The sequence below is a fragment of the Petaurus breviceps genome, unplaced genomic scaffold (assembly GCF_028583685.1).
Source record: "Petaurus breviceps papuanus isolate PSGF00001 unplaced genomic scaffold, PetGlider_PUasm1.0 90775, whole genome shotgun sequence".
Taxonomy (NCBI): Eukaryota; Metazoa; Chordata; class Mammalia; order Diprotodontia; family Petauridae; genus Petaurus; species Petaurus breviceps.
Window position 1 is genome coordinate 34,781 of NW_027187342.1, and position 9,455 is coordinate 44,235.

The window sequence follows — 9,455 nt, forward strand, 5'->3', positions numbered from 1 at the left end:
CATACGTTGCTCTCATGATATCCTCCGTGCTGCACAATTCCTCATTTGTCATGTGTTGTAAGTTGTTCATTCTGGGAACACAAAGACATGAACAAAGAGTCCTAGCCCTCAGGGAGCTTAGAAGGGTTCTGGGTTCTCATCTTTATGAGAAGTGTATTAATTATATGCTTTGTGAAATTTAGGTAAACCACTTAACTTCCAACCCACAGACCTTGCCCCCTATTAAGTCTCTTGCTCTGGGCACTGTAATAAAATAAATACTAGCATTGCTTCTGGAAAGGGTTGCCCTATGGATCAATTCACCATACCTGTCACACTCCATACCAAAGCTGCCTTCCCTGTCACCACTCCCCCAAATGTGTTGTTTCCCCCTATTAAAATGTAAGCTCCTTTAGGGAGGAGATTTTTGTACACCCAGTTCTAAGCACAGTGTCTGGCACATGGAAGTTACTTAACCTGCTGACGTTGAATCCTAAGGTCCTATAGGCCTTACTTTTTACTCTGCTATTAGAGAAGAGAAGAGGATGGAAGGGAAGGGAAAGCAAGGAAAGAAGAAAGGAATAAGTTTTTATAGAGTATCTATGATGTGAATAGTTCTGTGCTAAATGTTTTTCACAAATACATCATTTGATCTTCACAACAACCCTGTAAAGGAGGTACCATTATTTTCCCAATTTTGTACTTGAAGAAATTGAAGCAAATAGAAGTTAAGTGACTTGTCCAGGGTCACACAGCTGGGAAGTATCTGAGTCTAGATTTGAACTCAAGTCTTTCTGACTCCAGGCCCAGAGATCTATCCATTGTGCCACTATCTACCTCTTCTTTAATGTTATTTCTACTGATAAAAATCTTGCCTGTTGACCCAATCGATAGTACCAAGGCTTTTGGTGTTGGAAATTTTCTTTCTGGGGCCTCCGTAGGTGTGGTTACTGAGGGTGTGGGGGCCATGCACTGGCAGAAGCAGTTGCCAGGTCACATTTCCACAGGGGTTGCTTTCCATGATGATGGGTGTGAGGGCTGACCAAGAAGTGGCCTGGGAGTACTGCCATTCCTGAGGCTCTTGGGGCTTACCTGCCTACCTTGAAGCATCAGAAAAAGATCCAGAATTTAAATCCAGTCCTCTTTCCACCACAAACTGCTTCTTCAAGTTTAAGGGGGATCCCCTAGTTATAGAGTTCTGAGATTTAATTAATATATCCAATTGCTTTCCTAGGAGACTGAATATGTTCACTAAACATGTATACCTTTTGTGATTTTTGAGGTCCTGTAGTGCAAAGGTGTCAAACACAAATAGAAACAGGGCCATTAAACTATGTCTAAGGCTTCCTACTGCCACTATGCACTTAGGAAACCACATACCATCAATCCTCAACTTTTGTGAGGGCAAAGTTCCTAGAAATGGTACAAAAGTAAAAAGCGTGAATGTTGATACATTGAATCTATGGAAAATAAAGGGTTAGAGACCCATGACCACTAAAAACTGTAGGTTTTCACTAGAGATTGCTGAGAATATACTTTTCTGCATACAATTTTTATAATAAAGCATTAATTCTGATAATATGTACTTTTCCTGACACAGTAACCATGAAATAAGATTGGTAACATGCCATTTTTCTTGCTAGTAACTCCCTAAAATTCTGTGACCTTTTGTGCTAATATCTTAATAAAAAATTGATTTCAGACAATATTAACTTTTCATAACACATGAAATCTATAGTACCATAAATACAGTACAGCAAGTAAAATTCTTAAAACTACAACATTTTATAACCTGAATCATACCTTTCACTGTATCAGATAGCAGTATGAGGGCATTGTACTGCATACAATACTGCTGTAAACCTCTCCCTTAGCTGCCCTCTGAAAATCAAAGGAGAGGTTTCTGGGACTTTAATTGATGCTTTTGGAAGATGATGAGACCAACAAGGTCCTCAATATCACCTCAGTCACTCTTGGCTGGTGGATGGCATTGAAGGTCTTTGCTTCATGGGCTGAGATCCTTATGGGTCTCAGAGTATGGGAGCATTGAGGTTGATCAACAGTGGGCTCAGCAGCCTCTGTGTCTCTAGCCAGCTGGTTGATAGGCCATCAGTGGACCCAAACATCCCAGCATGGTTTATCTACCACTTATATGTTTAGATGAGATTAAAGAAGCATTTGTTAAGTATTTACTATATGCAAAGCACTGTGCGAAGCATTAGGGATGCAAACACAAGTAAATGATTGGCTAGTATGGGATGGGGTAGAGTGGGATAGGATAGGATGATATGAGAAAGAAGAGGATGAGGAGAATCAAGATGATTCTGACAACGTTTAAGAGACAACCTGGTAGTGGGTAAAGAATTGGTTTCAGAGTCAGGAAGGTCTGGGTTCAAGTCCCACCTTTGATATGATATATACTGGTCCTGTGACCCTGAACAAATCACTCTGTCTTTTATCTAGGCAGCTCTCTAAAGCTGTTACAGGATACCTGCTGGTTTACATTGGGAGTTCCCTAACCAGGTGTTTCCTACATTGATACAGTGGACAAAAAATAATTATTATGATGGCATTTAATTACATCTTCTCTCAATGTTCATCCTGGAGGATGGAAGAGAACTCATCATTTTCATCTGTGTTTGAACTCTCCAGCAACAGAAAACATGAAGCCTTCTCTGGGAGAGAAACATTTTGGTCAGATGAGCCATTGGTTTACATTCCTGCCTACTCATTAGCTGTGTGACATAAAAAGTTAGAGATCAAGAAATTATCAGGAAACATGAATAATGATGCCCGACAGCTAGAACCATATATACAGTGTCATAAACAATTAAAGCTGGAAAGAACCTTAAGAAATCATAGGTGTTAAGTCATTCCCCAGGTGATAGAGGGTCAAAGGATATGAACAGGAAGTTTTCAGAGGAACAAATTAAAGCTATCTACAGTCATATGAAAAAATGATCTAAATCACTATTGATTAGAGAGATGCAAATCAAAACAACTCTGAGGTACCACATCACACCTATCAGATTGGCTAACATGGCAAAACAGGAAAATGATAAATGTTGGAGAGGATGTGGCAATGTTGGAATGGTAATTCATTGTTGGTGGAGGTGTAAGCTGATCCAACCATTCTGGAGAACAATTTGGAACTATGCCCATAGGGCTATAAAACTGCATACCCTTTGACCCAGCAGTACTACTTCTAGGGTTGTATCCCAAAGAGGTCATAAAAAGGGGACAAAATATTTATAAGCAGCTCTTTTTATGGTGGCCAAGAACTGGAAATCAAGACGATGCCCATCAATTGGGGAATGGCTAAACAAGTTGTGGTATATGAATATAATGGAATGCTGTTGTGCTGTAAAAAATGATGAACAGGTGGACTTTAGAGAAACCTAGAAAGACTTATATGAACTGATGCTGAGTGAGGGGAGCAGAACCAAGGGTACATTGTACACAGTAACAGTTACAATGTACGATGACTGATTTTGATAGACTTAGCCCTTCTCAGAAATGCAAGGACCTGAAACAATTCCAAAGGACACATGATGGAAAATGGCAGCCACATCCAGAGAAAGAACTATAGAGTTGGAATGTAGAACAAAGCAGACTGTTTTATTTTTTGTTTTGTTTTCTTTCTCATGGTTTTTCCCATTCATTATAATTCTTCTGTGCAACATGACTAATATGGAAATATGTTTAATAGGAATATATGTGTAAAGCCCATATCAGATAGCAAGCTGTTTTGGGGAGGGAGGGAGAGAAAATTTAAAATTTATGGAAGTGAATGTTGAAAACCAAAAACAAGTATTTTAATAAATGGAAGGGGGAAGCAAAAATATACTTTAGAGTTGCCTTCTAATCTGCCAACTGTAATTGAAAATGAAAGTTACACTTCATTTTGAGATCCCTTCTGTCCCCATAATCGCAACTGGGGCTCATGCATGCAATCCCCATTAGTTTTCAAACTAATTATCCTCATTAATGTCCTATATATAAGTCTGCAATAAATTCTTTCACATTTTAATCTTAAAAAAATCATAGATCTCAAACCTCCCATTTTACCAAAGAAGAAATGAGGCCCATACGTGGAAAGAACTTGCCCAAGGTCACCCAGTCAGTCAGTAGCAGATCTTGGTTAAGAATTCAAGTGTATTTCCCTCCAGCCAGAGCTCCTTACTGCACATGGAAAATACATTGAACCATATGGTGAGAAGCAAAGAGCTTCAAAGTTGGTATCAGAAGACTCTGCATTCCATTCAACTTTTGGATTTGACATAAGAGGACCAGAGTTCAAATTCTGCCTCTGTTACTTAATGCTTAACCTAAGGCCAGCCACTTTGACCTCTCTGAATCACTGTTTCCTCCTTTGAAAATGAGGGTTTGGATTGGATAATTTCTATGGCCTCTTTAGCTCTAAATCTGTAATCCTACAGTCTATAAAATGGTACCAATAATTTTCATAAAGCATCCTTCAAAAGGTTGTTATGGAAGAACTTACTAAACCCTAAAGTTCTGTTTAAATATGAATTGTTAGGTGAGGTTAAGACATCAGTCAGCTAAAGGAAAGGCAAATGATGACAGCTAGTATTTATAGTGTTTTAAGGTTTGCAAAGTGCTTTACCTTTATTATCTCATTTGAAACTCACAGCAATGCTGGGAGGTAGATGCTACTGTCACTCCCATATTATGGATAAAAAAACTGAGGCTGACACAGGTTAAGTGACTTTCTGAGTGTCACATGACCCTCTACGTATTTAAGGACAGATTCAAAGGTTTTTCTTTTTTTTTTTTTTTAAGCAATTGGAGTTAAGAAACTTGCTCAAGGTTACACGGCCAGTTATTTCTGGGTGTGGTGCTGAGTGTCTGAGCCCAGGATTCGATCTCCAGGTCATCCCAATACTGGAGCCAGTGCTCTTACTCGCTGAGCCACCTGGCCTCCCCTTCAAAGGTTTTTCTTACTCCAAGTTCAGCATTCTCTCCATAGAGTCATCTAACTCCCTCTTTTGCTTGAAGAGTGAGACAGATAATCCCCAAATTCTTAATATTTGTCCTAAAAATGTTATGGAAATACAGCAACTAACTTCTCTCCCTAATTCTGTCTTGATTAATCTAACAGTAATTGGTGCTCCCTGGGCACACATCAACTGATAAGGGGAAGTATCATCAAAGCACAGTAGTACAAAGAGAGATAGTGACTTAGTTTTTTAAATTGCCCCAGAGAATCAAAAAAGGTAGTGATACACATGTGGGAAAGTCAATATTGATTATAGATTTGAAAAGACACCACTGCCTGACTTGTGCTGCCAAGATCATGCACAGGCATCATTTTTTAAGGAAAGGGTTTTTTTTTTTCAGATATGTACAGGACCAGATAAGGTTTTATCCCAATGTCTGCACTAAGACTTATAATTTACTATCTCAACCCTGACAGTACTTATAGGTAAGATCTGGTGAAGAAGAACTTTGCCTCCAGGATCTGCCCTTCCAAGAAGCTGTTTCCCATACCTTTCCCCCACAACTCATCTGCTGTATGGAATTCCTCACTCCACCTTGCGCCCGACCCCCAAGGAAATAAGAAACATGTGGCAAAACATCTATGCATAGTTTATTGTACAATATTCATACATTCATTCAACAAACATTTATTGGGCACCAATATGTTTAAGACACATAAATTATGGCACATAAATTTCCAGCCAAGATTCATATTGAAAATAAAGGGGAGGGAGAAGAAATGGACCCTAGAAGCCAGGCTCACATTTCATCTTTTTATTCAGTAGATATAGAGGATAAAACTTCTTTTAACCTATATCAAAGTCTTCTTTCACTTCTTCCTTTACCCACCATCTGCCAGGTGAAGCACACATGTATAAGCTGCCAGAGGAATCCAGATCTTTAAAGGTGTCAATGAAAGGCCCTAAACTTGTCACAGCCGACTGTGAAGCAACCATTGGATAAAGAACACCACATGTAGGTGGGTTTGCATAGACAAGAATAAAATGTCCTGAAATTTATACAGCTGAGAAATCATAAGAACAGTCACTGATTCATCAAACAGTTGTTAAGCAATGACTCTGGAAGAGAAAGCAAGGCTGATGACTTTGTGCAACTCTGCCTCACTTCAGTCCCATTTATGCATGAGTCAAGACATCACCCATGACGTTGGTCCTCTTTGAAAACAAAGGGGAAATAACAACAACTTCTAGTAAGGGGATAAGACAAATACGGATAACAATATACAGTATTGTGTGGTAGATTACGATCAGTTCCAGGAATTTTGGAGTTTGGGAATTCTGTGAGTGATGGTAAGATCAGGGATATTGTATGATTGAGACAAAGTAGAGAAGTGGGTTATGAGAACTGAGTAGTTTAAGGAACTAGGAGACTGGGGTATTTGAGGGAGCATTACTATGCATATTGAGGTCCCGCAGTATGAGGACAAGAGATATAGTGCAGAGACTGAGAACTACCATTAAACTCTTTCAGGAAGGAAGAAGAATGCCCTGAAAGTTAGTAATTAATAACCACCAGGATCTGGGTAGGATGACAGATTTAATTGTGTAGACCTCAAAGGAGGAGAGGTTATTGAGGGATGGTGGTGGAGGGAAAATCTGCCAGTGGCAATGGGGAGCAAGGAATATTGATGTCCCCACTATGGCCAGTGAGTTGGGGGTATGAGTAAGAGTGCAACCAGGTGGTGGAATGGGTAGCCAGGAATGAAGTGCCATCAGGAGGGAGCCAGTTTTCATTGAGTGGTAGAAGATAGAAAGAATGTGAAAGGAAAGGTGAGGATTGGAGCCTGACAACATTGAGCTATTGATTTTGTGTACGTGCCCCCTCCTTCTACCTGACATACATACACATGCACCAGGTACTAGCTACACTTCTAAGCATCTAAGATATGGACATGATATCATATGTACAATGAGGATTGAATAAGCTAACATGTGAGGAGGGGCTTTGCACACCTTAAAGGGATATAGAAATATGAGCAGTGACTCTACTGCTTATCTCTAATGTTATATAAGATATCTTAGAAAGAAAAAAGATCTATGCTAAATTTTTTATAATGTTTAAATTAATCTTTGAATTAATTTTAATTTTTATAATTTTAAATTATAATTAAAATTTTTTTAATTGAGAAATTCTATTCTTAAATATTTTTATTACCCCTATCTAATGTTTACTGACTGTGTGACCCAGGGAAAGCACTTACCTACCCTTTCAGAGCTTTATTTTTCTCATCTGTAAAATGCGAACAGTAAAAATTACACATTACCTACTTTATGAGGTTGTCAGGAAGGAAACACTTTATAAACCTTAAAATTCTATAGAGATGTGATCTTCTCATCCTTCTGCTGCTACTATTATAGTTATTATTATTTTCTAGTCAGTAGTCCTCCCTTCCCTCCCTGCCCTCCCACTCCACTTTCCCTGAGAGTCCCAGAGTTAATCAGTTTGGAATAAAAATATAAGCCTATTCCCTTTTTTTTTTCTTTTTTTTTTTTGCTTTTTGGAGGGCTGTTGAGGTTAAATGGCTTGCCCAAGGTCACCCAGCTAGTAAGTATGTCAAGTGTCTGAGGCCGAATTTGAACTCAGGTCCTCCTTACTCCATGGCCAGTACTCTATTCACTGCGCCACCTAGCCACCCAATATAAACCTGTTCCTAAGGTCCACTTTATAATAACCAAAGTTTACCATCCTGCTGCTGTGAACCTGACATTATATTGTTCAACCTCAATAATCATATAAACATATGGATTATTGTTAGTCCTTTTTTGAAAATGAAAATAATGGGAAAGTATATTGGCTCTGAAGTCACAGGATCTGAGTTCAAATTCTGCCTCTGATGCTTACTACTGATGCATAAACTTGGGCAAGTAATTCTGTAAAATGAGGAGATTATACTAAATAACCTTAGGTCCATTCCAGTTCTAATTGTATGATTTCTAGTCAACCCTCTGCCACATCTCCCTGTATGACCTTGGACAAATCACTTAAACTCTGTGGACCTCAGTTTCCTCATCTCAGGTTCTTTCCAGCTTTAAATCTGTGATCCAGTGATCTACCTCCTTTCCATTGTGCTGCGCCTTATTCTAAACGCACCTCTACACTTACCCCTCAACCCCACCTCTACTCTACTCTCTACTTTCTTCTATCTCTACTTTAATAGAGGCCTGGCCTTCTCTTGGGAATCACATTCTTGAATTTAGAACTAAAAGGAACCTTAAACATCATCTGGTCCAAACCCTTCATTTTACAAAAATGTAAATTTGCTCTCAGAGAGGTTTGAGATTTGCTCAAAGGTCAGTTGCTTGATTATCTTGAAGAGGACAAAAATGACATCACTGTACTAGAGTCAAGTTACAATGTGTCTGACTGTGACTGATCAGACCGATATGAGTTTGGAATGTTCTACCACAGGTCAGGCACAAATAGTTATAAGTTCAAGAGTATACCGATATATGTTTAATTACTGGTTCTCTAACAGGAAAACAAGTACCATGACCCACCTTTAATTTTGCTTTTCATTATTAACATTTTCCATCACTGTCTTAAATCTAGACAATTGGCAAAACAATAAATCAAACCCCAATTTATAGCATTTGCTGATTTAATAATTAGTTCTAGTTTGGGCTGGTTCCCATGCAAATTACAGAGCTAGAACTTGAACCCAAGTTTTCTGACTCAAAACTCAGTGAGCTTTACTCTATACCATATTGGTTTATTGTAGAGAAATAGAAACCAAGCCTCAAAAAGTGAAATGACTTATCTAGGGTCTTATAGACACAGGGGAAGAACCTCAGGATAAAATTTTGAGTTAGATTGAATACAATTCTCTTATGTAATAATTCTCCTTGTATAATTCCTGGAGAGAAGAGGAGATAAGAAGATTTTTTTTAGACTAACGGGTTCTTAACCTGGGGTATGCAAACTTTTTTTTAAGCCTATTTTAATATAATTGGTTTCCTTTGTAATTTTACACATTTTATTTTATAAATTTAAAAACTTTTCTTTCTTCTGAGGAGTCCATAGGTATCATCAAACTTTACTTTCTTTGTATGCAAAATTAAAGGACTAAACTAGTTGATTTCTAAGGTCCCTTAGGACTCTAATATTATGTTTTAAGGTCCCTTCTAATTAAATCATTCAATGAATGTGACTAGCAGAGTACTTGATAGTGATAGACACTCAGTTCAGCAAAACATTAAGTACTAAATGCATGCATAATGAGTACTCCTTGAACACTCAGTGTATCAGAATACAAAGATATCTTTTGATTAAAGAGATCACAGGACTCAGAGCCAGAACCCTTCAAGACCATCTAACCCAACCCTTTCATTTTAATAGTGAGGAAGCCAGAGCCCAATGAAAGGTAAAACGATTTACCTAGCAACATGTTAGCATAGTGCCTTGTATATAGTAAGCATTTAATGACTGTTTGTTGCTATGTTTGCTCACAGAAGAAC

General features: G+C 38.3%; 1 protein-coding gene across 2 annotated transcripts in view; it reads left to right on the forward strand.

Moving 5' to 3' along the window:
• Positions 1–5,819: 5,819 nt before the first annotated feature.
• Positions 5,820–9,455, forward strand: part of ADD2 (adducin 2) — an 88,560-nt gene continuing 84,924 nt past the window's right edge. The window contains exon 1 of one of the 2 annotated variants that reach the window (XM_069068840.1): positions 5,820–5,959. The gene's annotated coding sequence lies outside the window, so the exon portion shown is untranslated. The remainder of the gene's footprint in view (positions 5,960–9,455) is intronic. The other variant, XM_069068842.1, reaches the window with a different exon arrangement.